This window comes from Vombatus ursinus, unplaced genomic scaffold (genome assembly GCF_900497805.2).
Source record: "Vombatus ursinus unplaced genomic scaffold, bare-nosed wombat genome assembly UNPS02014909.1, whole genome shotgun sequence".
NCBI classification, from domain to species: Eukaryota; Metazoa; Chordata; class Mammalia; order Diprotodontia; family Vombatidae; genus Vombatus; species Vombatus ursinus.
This window is the reverse complement of record NW_020954687.1, coordinates 4,584,913-4,612,123: the sequence shown is the minus strand read 5'-3', so window position 1 is coordinate 4,612,123 and position 27,211 is coordinate 4,584,913.

Below are 27,211 nucleotides of genomic sequence, written 5' to 3'. Positions count from 1 at the left end.
TAAAAACTCCTGAATACACACACACATACACACATATGTGTATATATATATGTGATATATGTATATATACGTATATGCATGTGTGTGAGCATATATTCCCCTCCCCCTCTAGCCAATGTTGCCCTCATGTAATGGTGTTTTTGAATTTGAATGTGAAGCCCAACTCCAGCAAAGAGAGTTACTTGCAGCATTTTGATTTTTTTAGGAGAGACCATGGGATTCTGTCTGAGTCTATTAACTTCCTTGAGTTTAAGTAAATGTAAAAGATTTGCCTGCCTAGGGTTTTGTAACACTTAACTGAAGCTTGAAGGGTACTTGCGATATAATAAGTGAGCTTTCACATTAATAGCAAATATGAATCCTTGAAAGTAATCTATTTTTTCCAAAGGGGAAAATTCTAATGTGTCCTATATGCAAAGCCTGACAATTCATGCTGAGAGCAGCATCCATTCTGCACTTATGGTTAAATTTCATGTACACCACATGTTAGAGCTGATTTCCCATAGTGGGGGCCAAGAGTCTTCCAGTGAGATGGAAAAACAAAAGGCCAGAAAAGAACTTTGGCTTTCCAAATACCTGCTAGAACCACTGAGCATCATGGGCTCTCTTAAGATGCAGAAAAATACAGAACTAAGTTACCTTCTTTTTACAAAAAAAAAAGTTTTCTACTTTCCAGTCTTCTGAAGCGCTCTGTTTTACAGATTATGTGTATTGTTTTCTGGGATTTTCCTCTTGAGGTTTCAGGACCCATTCTTTTTTTTCTGAAAGAAATATCTTTGAAATCAAACTGAAGCAGAGTCAAAGCACATAGGAAGGGGAGGGAGGGAGACACACACACACACACACACACACACACTCAGAGACAGAGAGACAGACACACAGAAATAGATATACAGAGAAAGGGAGAGAAAGAGGGAGGGAGAGGTGGGGGAAAGGAGAGAGACTGAGATGTGGAGAGAGATGGGGAGAGAGAGACATGGAGAGAGAGAGAGAGAGAGGGAGAGAGAGAGAGAGAGAGAGAGGAAGGGAGGAAGGGAGGAAGGGAGGGTAAGGGGGAAAGAAGAGAGAAAGAGAGATAGAAACAAACACATAGAGACAGAGAGAGAGGAGGGAAGGGGAGGGGGGAAAGGAGAGAGATAGAGACAAAAAGAGAAAAGGGGAAAGAGAGAGGCAGAGAGACAGAAAAAGAGAGAGCTTGCCCATCAGTAGTTGTTATTTTTAGATAAAATTTTAGAAAAATCATCTCACAAAGAGTCCAAGGGGATGAAGGGCAAGGATGAAGACTCCACTGCAGGAAAGCTCCTTTTTTTTTTTTTTTTTGCCTGAATTTCCTTCTGAACTAATACCCGAGCAGTGAGGATCTTATTTAGGTCAGATTTGCCCTCAAGTACTTTGAGATTAAGAGTGTGTGTGTGTGTGTGTGTGTGTGTGTGTGGTGTGATGGTATTGCTCTTTGATTTTGATGATAGGCAGTTATTTAGTTATTTCTGTTTGACTACTTTTGTAAGACCATGTGTATCCTGAACTTGACATGTATTATAATAAAAATATTATTATGGGAGCAGGAGAATAAGCATTTTAAAAGCACCTACTAGATGCTGGCACTGTGCTAAATACTTTTTACAATTGTCTAATTTGGTCCTCACAACAACCTTAGGAATTAGGTGCTTTCAGTATCCCCATTTTACAGTTGAGGAAACTGAGGGAAATAGGGTAAGTAACTTGCCTTGGGTCACACAGCTAGTAAGTATATGAGGCTGGGTTTGAACTCAGTTTTTCTGGACTTCAGGCCCAGCTTTCCATCTACTGTGCCAACAACTGTCTATTACTGGCATGTAACATTCCCTTTGACCCAACAATACTGCCACTAAGTCTATACCCCAAGGAGATCAAAGAAAAAGGAAAAGGACTCCTGTGTACAAAAATATTTATAGCAATTCTTTTCGTGGTCACAAAGAATTGGAAATCGAGAAGATGCCCATCAACTGGAGAATGTCTGAACAAGTTGTGGTAGTGATAGAATATTATTGTGCTATAAGAAATAATAAGCAAGGGCAGCTAGGTGGCACAGTAGATAGAGCACCAGCACTGAAGTCAGGAGGACCTGAGTTCAAATCTGGCCTCAGACTAAACACTTGACACTTACTAGCTGTGTGACCCTGGGCAAATCACTTAACCCTAATTGCCTAAAAGCAAAAAAAAAAAAGAAAAGAAAGAAATAATAAGGAGAGTGGTTTCAGATAAACCTCGGAAGATCTGTATGAATTGATCCAGAATGAAGTGGGCAGAACAGGAGATCATTGTACACAGTAATAGAAATATTATAATGAGGATCATTGTGAAAGTGAAAGTGAAAGATTTAGCTATTCTGAGCAAGATGATAATCCAAGGGAATTCCAAAGGATTCCTGATGAAAAATGTTATCCACTTCCAGAGAGAGAACTGATGAACTCTCAGGGTAAACTGAAGTATAATTTTTTTCACTTTATTTTTCTTGCTTTTTAAAAAATAACAACATGAGTAATGTGGAAATATGTTCTGAAAGATTTCAAATGTATATTTGTTATCATGTTACTTGCCTTTTCAATGGGTGGGGGAAGGATAGAGGGAAAGAAAATTTGGAACTGAAAAAAATTTTTTAAAAGAATGTTAAGAATAAATAAATAAAGTTTCAAAAACATTATAGTGACTCCCTCTCACCTTTAGGTTAGAATATAAATGTTTCTTGTCTGGCATTTAATGCCCTTCAGAATGTAGCTGCTTTCCAGAGTCATTTCAAATCACCACCTCTAACAGAATCCAACCAACCTGACCTAATATGTACTCTCTGTTTATGGCATTTAATCTCCTACCTCTGTCCCTTGTGCCTGGATTTTCATTTACAACCATTTCTTAGACTTTAAATACACGTAACAGCTCAATGACACCACCTTTAATGAGTCTTTCCTCATCCTCTCCATCCTCTCATTCTGAAATTACATTTTATTTACTATTTGTATGTGTATTGGTGTATGTGCATATTTAACATGCTATTTCCTCTTTAATAGAATATAAGTTTCTGGAGCGCAGGATCCATTCTCATTTTTGTCTCTGTGTCCCTAGCACCCCTCACAGTGCCCAACACATAGTAGGCATTTAGACAATGTTTATTAAAATGTTAAATTGAGCAGGTGAGAAATGTAAGATAGGATTGGAGGAAGACATTGGAGCTGTGGTCCAAAAGTTACCAAAAATAGCAGAGGAGACCATGGGAATTTTAGTGCTACAAAGGACGGATGTTTTTGGTTCTCTGCTCTGTCAGTAAAACCAACCAAGACCAACAAAGTTTAGTGTATGACGAGTGAATGAATATCAGTTTCTTCATTTGTAAAGTAAGGAAAAAACGATATCTACTATGACTACCTCCTAAGGCAGTTGTGAGACTAGAAAACTCTAAGTTACTTTGAAAAGTAGTAAATGACAAGTTAGTCTATAGAGTCAGGGACTGGAGTTGGAATCTCATTTGTGTTAAGGAGCTCTCAGGTGAAGAAACTTCCTCTACCAATGTAGGTTGGCATGATCTAGTCTTGTAGAGGTTCTTAGAACACTGAGATGCTATGGGCTGTGAGCAGGGACACAAAGCTACTATGTGATAGACAAAACCTGAAGCCACATTTTCCTGGCTCTAAGGGCACTACCCTATACTACCTCTCCATTCATAATATTATTCTAAAGTGGCAACATGCTGTGGTATAAACACCACTCAACTAGTGTCAGAAGACCTCCATTCAAGCTGTATTGCTATCTATAAGACCAATTATTAGTGCCCTCCTGGTCCCCAGATGCTTAGTATTTACTTTGAACATTTCGTCTTCACTATCTACATGCTATTACCAATGGAATGCCAGCATTGGAACCAGAAAGATCTGAGTTTAAATCCAGTCCCAGATACTTACCAGCAACATGTCCCTATTCAAGTCATTTAAACTCTTAGCCTCAGTTTCTGGAATATAGGGATAATAATGGCACCTAATTCAAAGGGTTTTCTGAGGAACCAATGATAGTACATTTGCAAAACACTTTGCAAACCTTTAAGTTCTGCATAAATGTTATTGTTGTTGTTGTATTCCCCTCTCTCTTACCCCTTCTAAATCTCCCTCCAATTGAATATAAGGTCTTTGCAGGCAGGGGCCCTCCTCAGGGCCTAGCACAATGCCTGGTACATAATAAGCACTTTTTGAATGAGTGGATGAGATTAATTATACTTATTTATAAAATCCAAGTAAATACAGTTATAATGTGAAGGAAAAGCTAAAATAAAATGTAAATATGAGCTATTATTAAGATTTAACAAACCCTTGCTAATAAACACATTTTATCTGCTACTTGAATGTAACATTTCAAATTAGGTTTTTGAAAAAGAAACATGGAAGTGAGGAATGTAACTTAGAAAATAACATCTACTATCTTTTGCTGGAAAGCTTTTTTTGTTGTTGTTTTCCAAACTTTTCCCAAGGATTTTAATAATTAAATAGCCTGGCCCATAGAAGATAAAACCAACAGAATCTTTGGGATTATAAAGAAGTGTCAGAGAGGGCAGGGAAACAGGAAAGTTTGTTATAACAAGGTGATCTTCAAGTGAGAAATAGATAACCCTTTTCATCATATCAGAATAGAATGGCATAAATCAAGTCAAACCTTCCTGGACACATAAACTTGTTAGCCAGGAGTTTCTTTTACATTATGCTTTGAAGGTTTGACATAAAATTCTTTATTTAAAAGTACACAAGATTTAATTTTTTTTTATCTTTTTAAATTTTTTAAACTTTATTTATTTTTAGTTTTCAACATTTACTTCCACAAGATTTTGAGTACCAAATTTTCACCCCGTCTCGCCCCTCCCCCCATCCCAAGATGGAATGCATTCTGAATACCTCTTTCCCTAGTCTGCTTTCCTTGAAAAGGCAAGCAACTCAATATAGGCTATACTTGTGCAGTTATGCGAAACACTTCCATAGTAGACATGCTGTGAAAAACTAACTCTATTTCCCTTAATCCTATCCTGTCCCCCCATTTATTCTATTCTTTCTTTTGACCCTGTCCCTCCTCAGAAGTATTTGCTTCTGATTACCCCCTTTCCCAATCTGCCCTCTTCTCTATCACCCCCCTACTCTCTTGTCCCCTTCCCCTCCTATTTTCCTGTAGGGTAAGACAGATTTCCATACCCAATTGAGTGTGTATATTATACCTTCCTTAAGTCAAATCCTATAAGAATAAGATTCACTCATTTCCTGTCACCTTCCCTGGTTCCCCTCCACTGTAAGAGCCTTTTCTTTTCTGTTTTTTTGTGAGATAATTTACCCAATTCTACCTTTCCCTTTCTCCTTCTCCTAGTATAATCCTCTCTCACTCCTTAATTTTATTCTCCAGATATCACCCCTTCATCTTCAACTCACCTTGTGCCCTCTATCTATCTATCTATCCATCTATCTATCTAATATATATATATATATATACATATAATTTTTTCCCTCCAACTACCCTAATACTGACAAAGGTCTCATGAGTTACAAATATCATCTTTCCATGCAGGAATGTAAACAGTTCAACCTTAATAAGTCTCTTATGATTTCTCTTTCCTGTTTACCTCTTCATTTTCCACTTGAGTCGTATTGGAAAGTCAAATTTTCTATTCAGCTCTGGTCTTTTCATCAAGAATACTTGAAAGTCCTATATTTCACTGAATGACCATTTTCTCCCCTGAAGAATTATACTCAGTTTTGCTGGGTAAGTGATTCTTGGTTGTAATCCTATCTCCTTTGCTCTCTGGAATATTATATTCCATGCCCTGCTGTCCCTTAATGTAGAAGCAGCTAAATCTTGTGTTATCCTGATTGTGTTTCCACAATACTTGAATTGTTTCTTTCTGGCTGCTTGTAATATTTTCTCCCTGACCTGGGAACTCTGGAATTTGGCTATAATATTCCTAGGACTTTTCCTTTGGGGATCTCTTTCAGGAGGAGATCGGTAAATTCTTTCAATTTCTATTTTGCCCTCTGGTTCTAAAATATCAGGACAGTTTTCCTTGATCATTTCTTGAAAGATGATGTCTAGGCTCTTTTTTTGATCATGGCTTCCAGATAGTCCAATAATTTTTAAATTCTCTCTCCTGGATCTATTTTCCAGGTCAGTTGTTTTTCCAATGAGATATTTCACATTGTTTTCTAATTTTTCATTCTTTTGGACTTGTTTGACAGTGTCTTGATTTCTCATAAAGTCACTAGCTTCCAATTGCTCTATTCTAGTTTTTAAGGAAGTATTTTCTTCAGTAATCTTTTGGACTTCCTTTTCCATTTGTCCAATTTTGCTCTTTAGGGCATTCTTTTCTTCATTGGCTTTTTGGACCTCTTTTGCCATTTGGGTTAGGCTATTTTTTAAGGTGTTATTTTCTTCAGTATTTTTTTGGATCTCCTTTAGCAAGCTGTTAACTTGCTTTTCATGATTTTCTTGCATCACTCTCATTTCTCTTCCCAGTTTTTCCTCTACTTCTCTTCCTTGCTTCTCAAAATCCCTTTTGAGCTCTTCCAATGCCTGGGACTGATTCATATTTTTCTTGGAAGTTTTGGATGTAGGAGCTTTGACTTTGTTTTCTTCTTCTGGTTGTATGTTTTGATCTTCTTTGTCACCCAAGTAAGATAATATAGTCTGACTCTTTTTGTGCTGCTTGCTCATGATCCCAACCAATTACCTGAGTTTTAAACTCTTTGTTAAGGTAAGAGTCTGTTTCCAATGTGGAGAATGTACTGTCCCAAGCTTTGGGGGTTTGTACAGCTGTTTTCAGACATACTTCTAGGGACCTGAAAAGTGTCAGTTCTTCCAAGGTGCTATGATACGGGGCAAGGTGTTTCCTCTCCATTGCCACAACAAGCTCCACCAGGCCAGCACTCCTCCTCGCCCCAGAACCACCCCTCAGAACTGTGACCCAGATCCAAGCACAGGCAAAGCAAGAGATTCCTGCCTCAGCACTGGGAAAGAGATCCTTGAAATCCTTCTCTGATCAGCCACTTGATTCCCGCTCAGTCTGTGGGCCTGAAGCTCAGAAGCCAGCCACTGCCCTCAGGGTGACTGAGATCTAGCTTCTTCTCCAACCATAGTATCAGACTTTTCCCACTGACCTTCCATGTTGTCCTTGGCATTCCTGGGTTGAGAAGTCTGGAAACTGCCCCAACTGCCCAAGATTCAGTCTTCTGAGGTTTGCTCCAGGTCTGCTGTGGCCTGCGCACCCATGCCACACTGCGCTCCTCTCCCAGCCCAGTGAGATATACCTTTCTGATCAACCATCCAGGTTATCTTGGGCTGGAAATTTGTTTTACTCAGTTTTTTTTTTTTTTGTGGGTTCTGCTGCTTTAGAATTTGTTTAGAGCCATTTTTTGTAGGTATTTGGAGGGGTTTGGGGGAGAGCTCTAGCAAATCACTGCTTTCCCTCCGCCATCTTGGCTCCACCCCAAAAGATCTGCACAAGATTTTATTATGCAGGATTTGCAATAAAAGGATTTACAGTAGAAGAAAAAGACCAAAGGGCAGACCACACCGTTTCTGAGCCTGGGGCTTAACTATCTGTTCAATAATAGGTAATTAGTTTAAAAAAAAGTACATTGATTCTAAAGGGACTGACAGTGTAAGATGATGAAAATTCTAAGTTAAAACAATGCAAACTCAATTTATTTTTCCAACTTTATTTAGAAATGTGCCTTGTTTGAGCAGTGAGTTTAAAGTGTACTATCTAAAAGAAGAAGGGTTCAAAAGGTAGGATTCAGATGAAGAAAAAAAAAAAAAGAAATTCAGAATTGAGTTGAAGGGGCCATCCTTTCCAATTCTTAAATTTTCAGTATAGGTGTGCATACCTCAGAAAGTGGCATGCTGCAAATCAGGACCCGTTTTATCCTTTTGTTGATTGTGGACTTAAGAAAGGGATAGAGAACATATTAATAATGGTGATTAAACTTAAAAATGTTGTGCATTTTTGGAGAGTTGATTGTTAAACATTTATTAACACATTCCTGCCCAAAACACTGCCCTTTGTGCCTGAGTCCCCTCTCTTACACACAGCAATACACAGCAGTAGGGTCTTCATAAAATTCACTCCAAAGTTCATTCTGAAATTCAAGTTTTTCCATACTCTTCCATCATTAGGAATATGTAAACTTAGAATACAAGCAATATATGATATGAAATGATGTTCTTTGAACCGAATGGTCTGTATCTGAAGAGAAAAAAATGTCCTTACAAGTTGAAAAATTTCCAACATTCTCTTGTGCCTTCTTTCTTGAAGGACTGTGTAAAGAGGTTTCCCATCTGGGGTAGGGTTCTGAGATTATCTGCCCTTATTTAAAAAAACAAATGCAAAATTAATCTCCCAAACATGTGATGATCCATTTTGAGAAATCACTTATGCTTTTAAAAGAAGCTTATTTTCTAGCTAATATTTCTTTTCATGTTCAGAAAACTTCAGAAATTCTGTTCGTCTCCAATAAGGTTTTTTTTTTCCTTTTTTTCCCCCCTCATTGCACAGGAAGTACTTTGAAAACATGAAAGACCATGAATAGTCCTTGAGCATTTTTTGCCACATAAACTCAAATTGAAAGGGAGGTAGAGTGTTCAGCATTTTTCCCCCTCTGATCCCTCTGGTCAATTTCCTTGTGGTCAGAGACTTATATTCTTTTTTTCATAATGTTAGGAACATTTCAGATATTCGATAGATGTGAAAGAGGGACTGAAGGCAGAGGATCCAAAGGATTGTTTTTAGTGTGAACTTCACAGTTATTTTTATTTCAGAGATAGAGGGGAAGAATGGATTTCACAATGGAAAGCACTAGTGTGGTGTTGACGCATCACCACAGACATTCATTCAGTGTTGGAAAAACAAGGATCTGGGGCAGAATTCAACTGATGTAGGCTTCCTGGAATGGGAAGTGTGATGAGGTTTTTCAGAGGTGAAAAGGAAGTGAGAAATCATAGAGTGTGAAACTGTCCTAGAATATACAAGGTGTCATGAACAAACTACTGGGGAACAAGTCGTGTTGTGGAATAAGGGTGGGGATGGAGAAAGGGAGAGATGGGGGACAGAGAGAAAGCTGAGTGGAGGGAGGGAGACCTAGAGAGACACAGAGACAGCAACAAAGAGAGACACAGAGCAAGAGAGAGATAAAAACAGAGTCAGAGAGACAGAGACAAAGGGTTAGGAAAACAAGATGATAAAGTAATTTGGGGATATGTAAGGCACTAGCACCTGGTAGATAGAGGGAGGCTTCTACTTCTCTCTTCTCTGTGTCCTATGTCTGAACTTATAGTTTGAGTGTTTTAGGAATGTCCCAATAATGACACTCCCTCCACCAAAGGACATCAATTGCTCTGCATCTTAGAGCCTTAGAAAGGAGCTGCCTGTAGCACTAAGAAGTTGATTCTCTTGCCCCAAGTAACACACACCTAGTATATTTCAGAGACTGGTCTTGAACCCAGATCTTCCTAATTCCAAGGCTAGCTCTCTAACCATTGGAAAATCCTGCCTCATGCACATACTCACCCACCTACAGTCATGACCACTGCAGATGTACAGTATACACTGATAAGATTATATAAATATTCACTCCTATTTGTGACCTTCAAGCTGAGACTCAGATGACAGTTTGAGTTTAGTTGAGGTGATATGAAAAGATTATTTTTAAATCTTTGTGGCTTGTGAGGAAAATTCAGCTCCTCCCCCAGGGGAGAAAAAACACACTATAGGAAAAAACATGATGAAATTCTAACCATTGTACACTGAATTAGACTAGAAATGAGGATATAGAATTAGTTATTAATATTTTAGGTTAGGGTGTTAAAACCTTCTCTCGATTTTAAAATTACTCTGACTTATCACTACTATAGCTGTTCCACCAAGACCTTGTAATGGGATTAGAATCTGACTTAAAAAGTGATTTCCTTTTCAAATGGCAAAATTCCAGCTGTGAATAAAATCAGAGTGACTCTGTACTGCTAAGAAATATTTTAAATAGTGATAGGGAGTGGAAGGTTAACAAAGAATGAACCTTAATCTGATTTGAGGGGGGTAACCCAAGACCAAAGAAATTCTAGCACCAACAGACTGCCTTTAGCTATGTCCAAACACAGATAACACCATCACCAACAGGTCTCCAACTAAACAGATAGGTCAATGTGTATCTGATTTTTTTTAATTAAAAAAAATTAATCACATGTTTCCAGAGAATAATAAGAGCAGACCTCTGGGGAAAAATAATTTACTTCTGCCAAATAAGAACCAAGGAAAATGAAATACAAAGGTCAGAGTCCAAATAAAACTCTTTAAAATAAAATAATTTTTTTAAAATTTGGTTTGCAATCTCAAACATCTGTATTTTTGAACTTTGAAGACCTCATTTTGACATCCTTGGACAATCCTCCAGTTCTTATACTCCAAACTAGAAAATACAGTTTGATATGGTAAGTGAGTTGTAAGGATGACAAAGTTATAAGGGTTTCTGCAAAGGCAGTTGGATTAGAGACAACCTTGAATTTTATCTGTAGTGGAGTCTTCTACTACATAGAGAGAAGAGGGGCATTTAGCCTCCTTTTTGGAATATTTAAAATATCTTTCCTTGAATTTGGAATTCAGAGGACTTAGACATAGGGATACTGAAGACAAATACAATTATGACATATAATTCAGCGTCTCCATCACTCACACTTCCAGCTGTGGAGCCAATGCTCTGAATATCATAGCAATCTCAGGTTCACAGAATGCTGGAGCTAGGTATCTTGACTTTCTTGATCGAAGGAGGAGTAGCAGTGTGGATGAGAGGCAGTGTGGTATAGTGAAGAGAGAGCATGCCTTGGAATCAGGAAAAATTGGAGTGAAGTTCTGATTCTCAATATGTACTAGTTGCATGACCCTGGACAAGTCTCGCCACTTCTAGACAACATTTTAAGATTATAAATGACAGATGAATTGCCACTATGCATATGGCAGAGGCAGTTTCCACATCAATAATTTCCTACATCTAGAGAATTAGAGAGGAGGCAGGCAGGTAGCTCAGTGGACAGAGTGCTGGGCCTGAAATCAAGGAAGATCTGAATTCAAATACAGCCTCAGACACTTCTTAACCGTGTGATTCTGGGCAAGTCATTTAACCTCTATTTGCCTTAATCCATTGGAGAAGGAAATAGCAAACTACTACAGTATCTTTGCCAAGAAAACCCCATGAACTGTATGATCCACTGGGTCACAAAGATTTGGACATGACTGAGCAACTGAACAACAACAACAATAACAACAAAGAAAACCACAATTCCAGATATCCCTTCCCCTTCCCCTACCCTTTTCTTGAAGGCTATACCCTCTATATCCTAGTGTATACCAAGAAACGCATCGTCTCTACTGACAATTGCCCTGAAAATGTATCTTTTTTTTTTTTCAGGAGAAACATTGTAATAACATGAAAGTCCTATGAAGGAGTAGAAAGAAGCATCATAAAAATGAGGTGGCTTAAAATGTTCTGAATTAGAAGCCAAAAGGTATGAGTCTGGGTCCCAGTTATGCTACTTCACAGCTATGTGACTCTAAAGTAGTCACTTACCCCTTCTCAATCTGTTTCTTAATCTGTGAAATGGAGATAAGAATACTTATATTATATTCCATCCAGGACTGGTGTCAAGATCAAGAGAATTTGTCTTTAGTTATTTTTGTCATTATTTAGTTTTGATCGAAATGTTAGTTATGATCATAATAATGGTGGTGGTGGTTGTGGTGATATGCCAAGATGTCTTACTGATTCACAATTCTTTTTTCTTTAAATATAATGTTGAAGTAGTAGTAATGATGGTGATGGTTATTATTATTAATATTTCTATAGTTCTATAAAGTAAGTAAAATGCATTACCTGTTAAGCCTCACAATTGCCATATGAAATAGAAAATGCAGCTATTATTGTCATCCCCATTTTCTAGAAGAAGTAACTGAGGTTTGGAAATGTTAAGAGACTTGTCCATGGTTACCCAGCAAGTGAGTGTCAGAGGTAAGATTTTAATCTAGGTCTTCCTAACTCCAAGTGCACCATCATCCAGTATTTCACTTAGCTTATCAGTGTTTTGTTTATATATATATATATATATATATATATATATATATATGGTTTTGAGTATATACATACACAATTTTACTGTGTTCATTTAAAGTCTTGAGAAATTAGAAAACATATAGTTTATATGTAGCAAATAAGGTCTTGTGTTCTTTCTTCAAATCACCACCAGTAACTGCATTTTCCATGGCTTTGGATAATAGGGCGCCATTAACAACATGCTGTTAGGCCAACTAATTATCCTATTTTCTTCACAGCACTGCTCACAAGTAGAAAACTAGCCTGAAATTTGAGTTTCACCTCCCTTAATTTTCGCTGTAGATGGATATGCTAATAAGCAATTGCCGTAATCAAATGTGATCAACCAAAGGGAAGACATGGAATTGGGGAGATTCTAAATAATCCCCAGATTGAAAAATTTATCATGAAAGAATTTACCATCTACTGTGTCTTCTTGTACCTTCCAATATTTTCCCCCTTGTTCTTCATTTGTTTTTTTTTTTTTTTAACAGAAGTGTCATGGTGGGACGACCTTAGCTTTGGATTCAGGAAAGCTAGGCTTTCACTCTTCCTCTGACATTTCAGAGCATGGGAAACTTAGACCTAGTGAGACTAAGTAACTTGACTGAGGTCACAGAAATAGTAAAAAGTAGAGCTAAGATTCTAACCTAGGTTTTTTTCATTCAAATATAGCACTCCACCACACTATGTAACCATAAGCAAATTACAATTTTTCAAAGCTTCAGTTTACTGATCTATAAAATGGATGTAATATTATTTATCATACTTATATCAGAAGACTGGTAGAAGGAAAGTTCTTTGTAAATTCTTAAACACCATATAAATGTGCACTACTGTTTATATTAAATTGCATAACAATCTGATTGAAATTCCCTAGTTTCTGCACTAAAAATGAACAGACAGCAATAACAGACTTTGATGACAGAATAAATCTTGCTTTTTGAAGGGTACCAAAAGAAAACAAAGGTAGCTGGAGTTCTCATCAGCAAAGGTAGCTGGAGTGCCCAGTACTGATGGGCATATAGCATTATATGGTCATAGACTCAATGAGCCCTGAGGAAGAGACAGGAGACAGCATGTTCTACATGGGTCAAACCACTACCACTGTGTTGATCACCATCTCCCCTCTGACCCCAGTGGTGGTAGCAGCTCAGGGTCTTATGCTCAAGAATACTGGGGATAGCAGGACCCTCTGCTCTCCAGACTCCCAACTCTCTTCCTTCTCAGCCCTCCCCACTTTCTCACCACATATTATCCAGTGAAGCATGCCCTGGGTTTTTTCGACCAGCACGTGCAGCACCAATCCTTTGCAGCCAATGCTACTCAAGACACAGAAAGAGTTTTTACCATGATAGTTTCTGGTACTGCCAAATAGTTCAACAGCAGAAACACGTATGGTTTTATCAATGTAAATGACACTCAAGAGGTAATTAATCAGTGCAGTGCATAGAGTGCAGAAAAATCTAAATTCAAATCCAGCTTCAAACACATTGTGTGACTCTGGGCAAGTCATTTAACTTTTCTCTGCCTCAGTTTCCTCATCTGTAAAATGGGAATAATAAAGGTACCTACCATTCAAGGTTGCTCTGAGGATTAAAAGAAATAAAACATATTAAGTAAGTACTTTGTAAGTCTTAAAGATCTAGATAAATACTAAAGATACAGTCCCACTTGCCTCATTGCTCCACCCTAAGCACAGCAGAACTTTTCATCCATACTGCACCTGGACCCTTTTATATATGTTGTCTCCCTTTATTAGAATGTGAGTTCCTTGAGGACTCATACTGTTCTCCTTTTCTGTCTGATTTCCCCAGCACATACTTCTTGGAGGAGATAAATGTTTAAGTAGGGTTTTAGAGGAGGTGGAGGATATGGATTAGGGATAAGAAGAAAGGATGAATTATGGGTAGAACAAATGACCACAGGCCATGTAGGTAGAAAATTAGCAAGTAGTTCATGGGGAACACCAAGCAGGTGCCTTTGGCTCCTGTGGAATTTGTGATCAATGACTAAAAAGAAATAAAATCATTGAAATGGCAATAAAGGAGATTGGTAATGGTAATAAAGGAGATTGGTAGTTACAGGATCCAGGGGTGGGAAACCTGTGACTTCAAGGCCACATGTGGCCCTCTAGGTCCTCAAGTGTGTCCCTTTGACTGAATCCAAACTTCATAGAACAAATCCCCTTAATAAAAGGATTTGTTCTGTGAAACTTGGACTCAGTCAAAAGGCTGTACCCAAGGACCTAAAAGGCCACATGTGGCCTCAGGCTGCAGGTTCCCCACCCCTGGATCAATTGGTAACTTGTCTTGGAGAACAGTATGTAAAGTTGTAATATTCATACAATAGATTTGATACACCCTTAAAATATTGATCAAGGGGATGGCAACATGAAAGTTATACATAAGGAAGATGATTCCAACAGTGAAAGGTAGAGTTCACTTGATTGGAGCATGGAGAAATAGAAGAGAGGGAAGCCAACAAGAAGGCAGTAGCTCAGGCTAAAGTGATAAAGACTTGGAATAGGATGCTAGTCTTAGAAATGAAGAAGGCATGTATCCAAAGCAGTATACAGAAAGACTCGGAAAATTTGGAAGTAGATTCAGCCAGAACCAAAGAAAAAAATTTAAGTTGGTTACCTGAAATAACCTCCTTAAGCACTACTTAGCCAATTTTAAAGTATTTTGGCCAAGCCAAAAGTTGAAATATCCAGGATACCTCTGGATATTTCTTGTGGACCAAAAAATTTATACACAATATCATCACATCCCCATGGAAATAAATTCATGGGCCACTTAGAGCCAATTTCCCCTACAAAGAGGCTCTGTAGTGTGGGTGACAATGTATGAGAAATGAATTTTATTCCAGAAAACCTAGTCTTTGTTGTTTCCTTTAGAAATGTAGAGAGGGTCCAGAACTATAATCTGGAAGTGCTTGAAACTTAAAACACTCACAAACACACATACAAGTCTCATGGTTTAAGGAAAAGAAACAACTCTGCCTTTTGTGATTATATTTACTAAAAGCATTCCAAAACTCACTAGGAAACTGAGCTTCTAAGAGTGGTTTCCTTCTACATTTCTTGATTCTATACAGTGATGTAGGTGATGAAACATTAAGGATAAAAAAGTCATTTTCATCTCACTTCCAGCTAAAATGGAAGCAGGAAAGACCAGGAAAAAAAAGTCTGTGAGAAATGTTTTTGGAGATCTTTGCTAAATCATATCCACTCTAATCATTTTAATAGTTCAAATAAGTGAAGGACCTTTGGGGGCACACACGATTTGCTGAGGGAGTCCTTAATTAAACAGAACACTATATGGTTGTAGTGTCTGACTTTCAAATGTCAGAAATAAGTATGAGTTCTTTGTGTCATTTTGTGCTTCAAAATATAAATTTGCTTTGGAAGATCTGCTGAGTTCCATAATAGCATCTATGATTTTAGCTATGTCTGTAAACACAATATGAATGCCATATGAGTAGGTTTGCTTCTCAGTACATTATAGTCAATCTTAAGAAAAAACTGAATGATAGTATTATTGGGTTGCCTTATTTGTGTTTGCCATATAAATTAGGTAGAGGTGTTGGGTAATTCCTTATCTCAGAAACTTATGAAATTGAGAGCTGATAATATGTTATGTGTATGTGGTTTTGCTTGATTTCTTGAAGTTGAAAATGCTTATAATAACAACACCTAAATATTCTTTCTAATAATACTATTTCTCTTCATTCACTCATTCAATATTCAGCAAGCACTAATTAAGCACCTACTATGTGCAAGAGACTGCTGTTTGTCACTGATGGTATGAAGGTAAAATATGATGCAACAATTCTATGTCTTTTTGTTCCTTTTTTACAGCAATCCCTATACCAATAAATTTCTACTCCTCTTCAAAGCATTTTGGAAATTAGTTCAAACCAAGGCTAAATTCTTGCCTTGTTTGTTTGCTTTGTTTTCTTTAAGAATATTTAGTGCTGGAAGCCAGAGGCCAAGATGGCAGAGTAAAACCAGTGACTTAATTGAGCTCTTCCCCAAAACCCTCCAAATACCTGTAAAAAATGGCTCTAAACAAATTCTAAAGCAGCAGGACCCACAAAAAGACAGAGTGAAACAAATTCCCAGCCCAAGACAACCTGGATGGTTGATCAGAAAGTCTATTGCACCAGGTGGGGAGAGGAACGCAGTTTGACTTGGGCACGCAGGCAAAACAGGTCTCAGCAAACCTGGAGCAGCCCTCAGAGGACTGAATCATGGGCAACTGTGGCAGTTTCCAGACTTCTCAACCCATGAATGCCAAAGACAACTTAGAAGGTCAGTAGGAAAAGTCTGTGACTACAATGAGAGAAAACCTCAGTCCCAGCCCCAGTTCCTGTGCGCGGTGCTGGGGCAGTGGCTGCTTCAGGAGCTTCCAGCCCACAGACTGATGGGGAATCAAGTGATAGATTAGAGGGGGATTGCAGGGATCTCTTTGCTGGTGCAGGATTCTCTTGCTTTGCCTGTGCTTGGATCTGGGTCTCAGTTCTGGGTTGTGGTCCTGGAGTGAGGAGGAGTGCTGGCATGGTGGAGCTTGTAGTGGTGGTGGAGAGGAAATCCTCCTCACAGTTCCAGGGCAAAAAGAGTGCTTGTGGTCCCTCATAGACTAGAGCACAGACCAGGAAAGGAGTAAATACCTCGCCCTTAATCATACCACCTTGAAAGGATGAAAATTTACAGGTCCCTAGAAGTATCTCTGAAAACAGCTACACAAAACCCCAAGGGTTGGGATAGTACATTCTCCACACTGGAAGCAGACCCCTACCTTAACAAAAAGTTTATAACTCAAGAAATTGGCTGGGATCATGAACAAACAAAGGCACAAAAAAGTCAGACCACAGAATCTTTCTTTGGTGACAAAGAAGATCAAAACATACAACCAGAAGAAGACAACAAAGTCAAAGCTCTTATATCCAAAGCTGCCAAGAAAAATGTGCATTGGTCCCAGACCATGGAAGAGCTCAAAAAGGGTTTTGAGAAGCCAGTAAGAGAAATAGAGGAAAAACTGGGAAGAGAAATGAGAGTGATGCAAGAAAATAATGAAAAACAAGTCAACAGCTTGCTAAAGGAGACCCAAAAAAATATTGAAGAAAATAACACCTTAAATAATAGCCTAACCCAAATGGCAAAAGAGGTCCAAAAAGCCAATGAGGAGAAGAATGCCTTAAAAAGCAAAATTGGCCAAATGGAAAAGGAAGTCCAAAAGCTTACTGAAGAAAATACTTCCTTAAAAATTAGAATGGAGCAATTGGAAACTGGTGACTTTATGAGAAATCAAGACACTGCAAAACAAAACCAAAATAATGAAACAATAGAAAAAAATGTGAAATATCTCATTGGAAAAACAACTGACCTGGAAAATAGATCTAGGAGAGAGAATTTAAAAATTATTGGACTATCTGAAAGCCAGGATAAAAAAAAGAGCCTAGACATCATCTTTCAAGAAATTATCAAAGAAAACTGCCCTGATATTTTAGACCCAGAGAGCAAAATAGAAATGGGAAGAATTCACTGAACCCCTCCTGAAAGAGATTCCCAGAGGAAAACTCCTAGGAATATTGTAGCCAAATTCCAGATCAAGGAGAAAATATTGCAAGCAGTCAGAAAGAAACAATTCAAGTATTGTGGAAACACAATCAGGATAACACAAGATTTAGCAGCTTTTACATTAAGGGACCAGAGTACTTGGAATATAATATTCTGGAGGGCAAAGGAGATAGGATTACAACCAAGAATCACCTACCCAGCAAAACTGAGTATAATCCTTCAGGGAAAAAAGTGGACATTCAGTGAAAAAGAGGACTTTCAAGCATTCTTAATGAAAAGGCCAGAGCTGAATAGAATATTTGACTTTCAAATACAAGACTCAAGAGAAACATGAAGAGGTAAACAGGAAAGAGAAATCATAAGGGACATAAACATAAAACATAAGGGAAAATTTGGAATGCCAAATCTTGTGGAAGTGAATGTTGAAAACTAAAAATAAATAAGTTAATAAAAAAGAAAATAAACAAACAAAAACAGAATATTTAGTGCCATAGAATAATTTAAGGTTTTTGGTGACTTCATCATGAGCACAGAGAAGGAAAGTTTGAGGATTATAGATCAGACAGAAGAAATTTTTTTAGGAAAAAAAAAGGCCCTTAAACCACTCAGAAACCTCACACTTGTACAAAATACATTATGAATACCTTCTTAAAGAAAGCTGTACTTTTCTGCCTCTAGCCAGCAGTGAATGCTATCAAGCACATAAAATGAAACCAAGTGTATCTTAATGGACAGGAAATGACTGGTTACAAAGGTGGGAGCCATTTCAGAATTAGCTCTGTGCAGGGAAATCAACAACTGGTAAGAGCAAAGGTCAAAACAATATCTAATTAGAAGAAAGATAAAATGACACAACATCCACAGCTACAATGAATCTTGTTTAAGCTACTGACTAAAAAATATAAAGACGCTGATTGTGATTATCACCATTTCTTATAGAAGTTGGCCAGAAGAGCCCAGATAGCCCCCGACAGCAAGCATTTACTGTCTTTTCCATTCAACCAAAGGTAAGAGTAGTTTAGAATATGAAATGATTTGCAAATAATTTTGGTGGAGGGTAATACAGCTTAAGTGGCATTGCCTCCAAAAAGCAGCGGAATGTGTTTGAGATGAAATGAAAAACACTTATCACAGTGCCTGGTACACAGTAGGTGTTTAATAAATGTTTGTTGACTTAAAAAGAGGTTGACATTAGACTCAAATGTGCTAGATCATTCCAAAGCACTTCTATCCATCAATCAATAAACATTTATCAAGCACTTACTATGTGCTAGGCACTTAGCTAAGCACTGAGGATACAAAAAGAGGCAAAACTCAATCTCTGCCCTCAAGGAGCTCACTCTCTAATGGGGGAGGGGAGCAACAAACAAATAAATACAAATGATCACATACAGGACAAATGGCAAGTAAATAAAAGAAGGAAGGCACTAAAATTAAGAGCGGTTACAAAAGGCATTCTGTAGAAGGTAGGATTTTAGTTGGGACTTAAAGGAAGCCTGGGAAGTCAGTAGGTAAAGATAAGAAAGGAGAACATTCCAGCAGAGGGGATAATCAGGGAAAATGCAGGGAACTGAGAAATGGAATGTCTTATTCCTGGAAGAGCCACAAAGCCAGTGTCACTGGTTCAAAGAGTACATAGCTGGAAATAAGACATAAGAAAACTGGAAAGGTAGGAGTGGGCTAGGTTATGAAAGGTTTTGATTTTCAACAGAGCATTTCTTTTTAATCCTGGGGGAGATAGAGAACCACTTGAGTTCATTGAGTCAGGGAAGGGAAGAATGATACGGTCAGACCTGTCCTTTAGGAAAATCACTTTAGTGTCTGAATGGAGGACTGAAGTAGGACAATAAAAAGCTCGTAAATGAAATAGATCTACCAGCATTTCTATAGTGATCTATTCTAACTAGTAACCACAGTGAAACCACCATACCAGGACTCTGCAACTCAATTAACTATATGAGGAAGTGTCAATGGCATCCAAAGAAATTAATTTGGGAAGTATAGCTTTAACTAACACATGGAGGAAATTTATACTAGAGGTGACACAAGGTTAAAGGCACAGATGGATCAATTAAAACATATAAAAGGGCAAAGTCCAAAAGAACATGAAATATTTCAATGGAACTTTTAGAAGTAAGAAAAAAAAAGTAGTGACATTTAGTACTATTTCCTCATCTCCGTAAAAATTTTTATGAAAATGTTCTATATGTATATTCTTGATGAAAAAAAAAATAAAAACAGCATAGGCAGTTTTTTTTTAGAAAACTTTTTTTTTGAGACCTTGTCTTCATAGTCTCAACAAAGATAGAAAACTCTACTGAATTGCCAGAATAGCAAACACAAACTCCTATGGTGATTATTGTTTATTTATTTTTAAAGAGATTTGACTTTGTAGAAAAAAGTAGCATTAAAGTCTTCCATCCATGGAAGGAAAACCCATAGCAAAGAGGCCATGGATTTATCAGGTTCTCTTAAGAGGCTAGACTACAAAGATTCACTACCTCCCCTAATTCTTGCTACCTCTACTTATCCTAAAACTAAAGGAAAGTTTGGGAGCATCTGGAATCTCTCATATACTCTTCCTTTTGGCGTGAAGACTCAGGCTATCTTGGGTTTATAATGATACTGTTCCAATATTTGCCTATCTCAGATAACAATTTCTGAAGGGGGTGGCTATCACTTGTACCCTTTCCAGGGTAAACCAGACTTATGGAGACATCAGGTGCATATATGAAGAGATTACTTGATTTCCAGCCCCTTCCAGTACTAAGAGGCTGTTGGTCAGGAAAGGGCAGACCCACACCGATCGATAAATATACATATTCAGGAAGTAGATCCTGGTAGATCATAACATAAAGGATTAGGGGACTACAGAATACCCCCCTCAAAAAATTACTCCATATATGTGCAGGAACAATAAAGTTGGGTGTTGTCTAGTATTCTTAATGAGTCAAATTTAGTAACTCTCCAGGCACTTCTAGATTTCAATTAAATCCCTAAAGTAGAAACAAATGGCAAAGAATGCTTTAGATTTAATTTACATCAGCAATGGCATACTACTTTTTGCCAAATATATACAACCCACTGAAAATATGGTGGTTTTGAATTTTCAGCATAATTAGCTTCTTTGGGAACTTTTCTGGAATGGCTGACATAAGCAATGACTCCTTGAAAAACTCGTGTGGGTTAGTAATTAGAGGTAGCTGGTGAAAGAAGTAGTGGGGTGGGTAAAGGAAGCCTTTGTGGCTTTGTATTTTCTATACTCTCAACCAAGCCAGGAAAGAAAAAACCTCTGATTTAACCTCAAATGGAAGTTTTGATTTTTAATTATGGTAATGAGATTATTGAAATTGGCGTCAGACACATTAATGGGCTCTTACTCTGTGAGGTCCCCTCAGGTCCCTGTACAAATACTAGTGATCTTCTAGCTTGAGATTCATGGCTGTGTTTAACACAACGAAGGGAAGTCTTACCCATGGGAATAATAACCTGAACAGGCAGAGCTGAGCAGAATGCCTATTTCTATGAAATATTCAAATATGGACATGCGTTTCTACAGTGGAAGTGATGTGTTCTCTTGCTGAATGAGTTTCAAAAATGCCATGTACCAGGCAGCAAAAGACATCTAGTTTGTATTCAGAGAAGGAGAAGACTTTCGTAATAAAGCAGATTTGGCAACCAGTATAATGCCAAGGTTTCAACATGTGCTGACTTTTCTAAATGCTGGTTCTCTACTTTATGGTGCATTTAATTAAAGAGGGGCCAACGTTCAAGTCTGAAAGGTTTGCACAAGCTCCCTCAAAGTTCAAATATTTATTCAATGCCTATCTGAACTCCTTGTTCAAGAATCTTGCCAGAATGGCTTTTAAATAAAAATAAACATAACTTTTAAACTAATAACATCTAAAGATCACTTAGATTTGAGCTTTTCTCTCTCTGCCTCTGTCTCTATCTCTCTCTTTCCCCCTTTCTCCATCTCTCTCTCTTTCTATGTCTGTCTCTTCCTGTCTCTCTCTGTCTCTCTGTCTCTGTCTATATCTGTCTCTGCCTATCTCTGTGTCTCTATGTGTCTCTCTGTGTCTCTGTGTCTCTGTCTCTGTCTCTCTCTCTCTCCCTCTTTCCCTCCATCCTTTCCTTCCTCTCTCTCTACCTCTCCTTCTCCACTCCCAGGAATTTGATCAAACACATCTGGACAAAGCTAAATAAAGTACTTTACCAGGAGGTCTTAATATCCATTCTGTGCTTAGATGACTTCACAAAATCACACGCTAGATATTCCTCCTTTGACTGAGTCAGAGCTCTATTTTCTTGTTTCCAGGTGCTTCCCTTGCACAGAGATTGGCACAGTGAGAGGAAACTGGAGAAGGATTTGCTACAGAAACCAGGCCAGCCCACAGGGTTGGGAAGCAAAAGTCTGGAATCTAATCAATGTCCCGATAGGAGCTCTGTTCTTACTCATAGGAGTTTGCCCATGATTGCTGTGGTGGTTGGTGACCTTGTCAACGAGTTTGAAGTTCCCAAGGACTAGAGTCAGAGTGAGCACACTTCCCTTCATTTACTGTCTCTGCTGTTTTCAACCTCAAAAGCACCTGATAACCTACAAAGCTGTAGACAAATGGGAGCTATTGTCATTAATAACACTCTTCATAATAGTGAAACACTTGATGTAAGAATTCAGGATTTGGTTTCAAATCATAACTGCTTTTATTTTTCTCTAGCTGGGCAAGACATTTTACTTCTCAAATTTAGTTACTTCATGTAATAATAATATTTATTATTATTATTATTAGCATTTACATAGAGCTTATCTTAAAAGATTTGCAAAGCACTTTATAAAGGTTATCTGATTTTATTCTCACAACAACACTAGGAGAAAAGTGCTATTATGATCCCTATTTTACATTTTAGGAAACTGAGGCAGAAAGTGGTTAAGAGGCTTGTCTAGAGTTTACACAGTGTTTGAGGCTAGATCCTGAACTCAGGCCCATGGTTCTTCCACTGCACTACCTAGCTGCCTCTACAAAATGGAGGTAGGGGAGTGATCTAGATGACTTTCCAGCTCTAAATCCTATTATTTCCTGTAACTCCTCTGCCCCATCTGTAAAAAAAGAAATAATCCACCTTTCCATACTGTTCAGGAATAGCTCTGAAGTACCACAACCTGACAACAAGTAACATGCAAGTTGTGCTTATTCCCTGAATCTACTATGAAACATAAGAATGGTTAGCTTTTTTGCCTTTCCTAAGGAGGAAAGACAAGGACTGAGTCATTTTGTCTGAGATGTAATTAGCATGCCTAGCCTTAATGAATGTGATTTTCATGTTGGCCCTCTGGCAATGCTCATACTGAGAATCAGGGCACTTCCTTAAAAAGCTAAGGCCTCCTTATCATAAAATGTCCGCCATACCCCTTTCTTGATAAGTCATTGGGGGAAAAAAAAAAACAAACTTATTTGCAGACTTGGATTTCTGGCAGAAGAACCCTCTAACTTTTCTGGAAATAGTTCATTTAAACCTTTCTACATAATGGTCTCAAGTTTTATAAAAGACATTCAGGAAACCTCTGTATCTAGGCTATCTTTTACAAGGTATTTCTCTAAGAGAGACAGCTCTTGGTAAGAAGTAGCCCCCACAATCAATAGCCATCTGGGAGGTCACTCATAACTACTGATTATTATTTCCTAAGCTTTTTTTTATATCATAGCACATTTCACAATGAATTTCTTCTTTATTATGTTAAAGTCATCATTAGCCATGTAGTTAGAATTCCTTTTCTATGGCTCCTGTCTCTGCTCCTTGAGGCAAATTAAAGACATATTTCTTTTTTTAAAAAAATTGACTAGACTAAATAGCCCAACTTTACAAGTTGTTTCCTTGAATACTTCTTTTGAAATTTAACAGGAAAAAATAGCATCAGAAGATGATTGTGCATACAAAGAAAGCTTGTTGCCAAGAAGATAGGATTCTATATATTGCAATACCCCACCTAGTGGCCATGATTCCAAACTGCTTATTAGTATTCCTAACATTTATTCTTTGCATTCATAAGAAAATGGTCTTTATGGAGAGTAGTAATGACAATGGTTCACCTTTGCCTACTATAGCTTTGTAATTTACAAAGTGTTTTTTTTTTCACAATGCCCCTATAACGTTTATAGGTAATGCAGTAGAATACTACTAGGTTTGGAATCAAGAACACTTGGGTGGAAATGCCAAATTTATTATCTATGTGATCCCTGAGCCTTGATTTCCTCATTCGTAAAATGGAGATATTAACACTTGTAGCACTGACCTCAATAGGTTTGAGATAAAATACATATTTTATAATCTTTTTTTATTATTTTGATTTATCAACAATCACTTCCATAAGCTTTTGAATTTTACATTTTTCTCCCCCTCCCTCTTCACCTCCCTCCCTAAGACTGTGTGCAATCTGATATAGGCTATACATATACATTTCTATTAAACGTATTTTCACATTAGTGATGTTGTAAGTAAGAATTAGAACTAATAGGAGGAACCACCAGAAAGAGGAAACAAAACACAACAGAAGAAAAAATAACAAATATGCTTTGATCTGCATTCAAACTCCATGGTTCTTTCTTTGGATGTGGATAGCATTTTCCATCATGAGGCCTTTGAAGATGTCTTAGATCCTTGTATTGCTGGGAAGGGTTAAGCCTATCAATATTAGTCATCGCACAACGGGGCTGTTATTTTGTACAATGTTCTCCTGGTTCTGCTCACTTCACTCAGCATCAGACTATACAAGTCTTTCCAGCTTTTTCTGAAGTCTGTTCATCATTTCTTACAGCACAATAGTATTCCATTATATCATATACCACAACTTGTTCAACCATTCCCCAATTAATGGGCACCCTCTCAATTTCCAATTCTTTGCCACCACAAAAAGAGCTGCTATAAATATTTTTGTACATGTGGGTCCTTTTCCCATTTGTATGATCTCTTTGGGACCCAGACCTAGAAGTGCTATTGCTGGGTCAAAGGGTATGCACATTCTTATAGCCCTTTGGGCATAGTTCCGAAGTGCTCTCCAGAGTGGTTGGATCAGTTCACAACTCCACCAACAATGCATTAGTGTTCCAATTTTCCCACATCTTCTCCAACATTTATCATTTTCCTGTTTTGTCACGGCCAATCTGATAGGTGTGATGTGATACCTCAGAGTTGCATATTTTATAATCTTTAAAGATACTCAAGTGGATGAGTAATTTTTTAAATCCCTCTGACAATACAGATCACAATGCATCCGTACCAGCCAATCTTAAAAACAGTAATAATAATAATTGATGGCATTTATATAGGGCTTTAAGGTTGGCAAAGAACTTTGCACATGACATCTCATTTGATCCTCACAACAACCCCAGGAGGGTAAGTGCTATTATCATCCTTATTTTACAGTTGAAGAAACTGAAGCAGATAGAGGTTAAGTGACTTACGTGCCCAGAGTCACACAGCTATTAAGTTTCTGAGGCAAGAATTGAACTCAGATATTCATGACTCCAAATCCTAGATTCTTTCCACTGTGCCACTCAGATGTCTTACATGTGGAACTTCTCCATTTCCTCCCAAACATTTGCCATGGGAGACCCCCAACCCCCAAATGTGATTGAAAATACTCTTCCAATGGTAGATTTTATGATCTTTGTTTTGTAGTTTAGGCAACCGAGATGGAGGCAAAGTTCAAGATCACATAGCTAATAATATGCATCATAGTGGGGACATGAGCAAAAGACTTTAAGTCTATTACTATTTTGGCTATACTGCACCAGGCTTTTATTTAAAAGGACTCATGCTTCACTGTATATTGTAACAAAAAGAGCACTGGATTTGCAGCCAGAGGGCCTGGGTTTGATTCTGGCTATTTCTAATTCTGGCAGAAGTGTGCATATGGCCTTAAACACTCATAAGTGTGGCCCTAACTAGATTAAAATGTAGTTCCTATCTGATTCTATTGTGTTGATGTATTGATTTAAAAAAAAAGAAATGTATAAATGTGTGACTTTCTAAGTCTATATGTGGCTGGCAAGGATCTTTTTGTAGAGTTGGTGGCTTTCATTTCTATGAGAGCCTACGTCATCTTGGGCAAATCACCTGACCTCCAAGGTTTTCAATTTCTTCCTCTATAAAATGATAGGGTTGGACTAAATCAGTCAATTAGTCAGTCAACAAGCATCTACTAAGCATATAACAATAATATTTTATTTATATATCATATTATATTAATTATAATAATATTATATATTAATAATCTATTAAGCACATATTACTATGTACCAGGCGTGTACCAAGGACTAGGGATATAAAGAAAGGCAAAATATTCTCTGCCCTGAAGGAGCTTACATTCCAAATGACCTTTAAGTTCCCTCCTAGCTCTAAATAATGTGGGTAATGACCTAGGATCATTGGTATTACACTTTTCCTCCTGGCCTGGCTCCCAAGTGGTTCTCAGGTCAAAGACATGTAAAAACTTCAATTGACTGAGTTCTCTGATATTAGTTGGTACCCCCCATTTTGCTAGTAAGAGATAGGGCAACTGAGAAGTTTCTGTGCCAGTTGAGGTCAAGAATATCATGGAAGAAGAATACAGTTCAATGATCAGGAAGACAAATTGAAGGATTGTAAGGGCCCCAAACTGGAGACAGTATCTGATCAGGGCCAATACCAGGAAGCACAGAAAAGGTGACTTGGAGATAGTGAGAAGCAAGGTCTGGGTCCAGATTAGAAAGGCTCTATAGAGAGCAAGAAGCATGGGCTCAAGATGAATAAAAGAATCCTCTCCTGTTTATTGTATTTGCTTGCCTAATGCAAACACATAGATTTTAGACCATATTAGGAATGTCCAGGCCCTTGTCCCCAGAATCATCTGAATTCCTTTTTGCTGAAAAGGAAATTTCCATGCGATAGAGGGAATCCTTTCCTTTTTCCTTTTCCCTCCCCTCCCCACCCCCCTTCTCTCCTCTCCTTTCCTTTCCCATTAGGTAAGGGAGATGGGAGTAAAAATTTCATGCTTAAGAACTGAAAAAGAAAAGTTAAAAGAGTAATTCTTCTCACCCCTTTAAATTCCATGTAATGTACAAAGCAGTAAAACAGCATTGTGTGGTGATGACATTGTGGTCTCTAAATTCAGGAAAACATAGCTTCAAGCCCTATCTCTGAATTCACATTGCCTATCTTACCCTGACTGAGCAAATCAATCTCTTGAGGCCCCAGGAAATTCTCTTAAGTTTCAGAAAGGATGAGTATCTGCATTACAGAGGAATATATTTCTTAGGAGTTTCCTATACTGATGAAATCACATGTCTAGTACAAAAAAAATAGATAGTTGACATATCAGCATATTTCTCTGAGGAGAAAAACACAAAGAGGTTGGGAGGAAAAAGGAAACGTTTCAATAGTATCATCTATATCTACTAAACAAAAAATAATTTTATAATTTTAGCAATAAAAATTCCAATTTTCTTTCTGCTTTTGT